The sequence below is a fragment of the Prionailurus viverrinus genome, chromosome C1 (genome assembly GCF_022837055.1).
Source record: "Prionailurus viverrinus isolate Anna chromosome C1, UM_Priviv_1.0, whole genome shotgun sequence".
In the NCBI taxonomy this organism is placed as follows: domain Eukaryota; kingdom Metazoa; phylum Chordata; class Mammalia; order Carnivora; family Felidae; genus Prionailurus; species Prionailurus viverrinus.
The window spans coordinates 66,020,528-66,021,799 of NC_062568.1; positions in this window are offsets into that span (position 1 = coordinate 66,020,528).

The window sequence follows — 1,272 nt, forward strand, 5'->3', positions numbered from 1 at the left end:
TATCTCATATTATTTAGACCAACATGCTTCAAATCAAACTACCTTTTATATTTTAAAATCTTCTTGTAAAGAGTTTAACATGCAAAAGACAATGTGCTTTTATCAAATTCCAAAATTTCATGGTTAAACCTAGGAAAGAAATTTATGTAAGCTATTAGCATTTTTACTGTGATTTTTCACTGAATTTTATTTGTGTTCAACAAGGTTTTTATAATGCTTTCTTTCACCACAACATCATGGAATCAGGAAATTTAAGACTGATAAAGCAATCTGATAACAGAAAAACAATATCCTCTAAAATTATAAATGAAAAGATTTTCTTTTGTGGGGGACTCTAAACACTAAATTCCAGTTAGTTAATACACAGTGTAATATTGAAAATATTTTCTTTACCATGTGGCAAAAGATTGTGTTTTAGAAATGACACAAAAAATAGACTAAAATTATAATCAATTTAACTGAATTCAAAGTTAGGACACTAAGTACAACATATTATCCTAAAACAGCCTTCACATTATGTATAGCCTGAGTTAATGAACACTTCATTTATATACTTGTGAACATTTTGTTTATAAACCTGTGAAATAAACTAAATAAAATTTAATGATAGCTAAAGTGCTTACAGAAAATGTTTTATATATAGACTAATAACTCAGTATACTTTCCCTTCTCCCACTCATGACATTTGATGAGCATAATATGTATTATCAGGGAGACTAGTCAAAATGAATCTTAAAGATTGGGCTTCTTTAAGAGGCTGAGGGGTGAGGGACAGGAAATAGGGAAGAAAGGGGAGATGTTGGTCAAAGAGTACAAAATTCCAGTTAGAAGATAAATAGGTTCTGGGGATCTAATGTATAGCATAGTGATTATAGTTAATAATATAGTATTATAGACTTGAAAGTTATAATATGGTGATAATTATTTTGTTATATATAAATGTATCAAATCAACATGTTATACACCTTAAACTTACACAACGTTGTATGTCAATTATATCTCAATATATCTGGGAAAAACAGTTATTACACCTTAAATATATACAGTTTGTTTTTTGTAAAACAATAAAGACATTGGGCTTCTTCAATAGCCTGATTCACACTGTCCCTTTAGAGAAGTTACTACCTCTAACTAAACTTGTGCAGTATTTCTATTTCCGCTATATGTATACAATCACACACCTAGATGAAAAAAGTATGTAGGGAAATAGTATTTAATCTCTTATTGTATCTATGCAGTATTTACTCTCTTACTGTAATCAAAATAGGACTC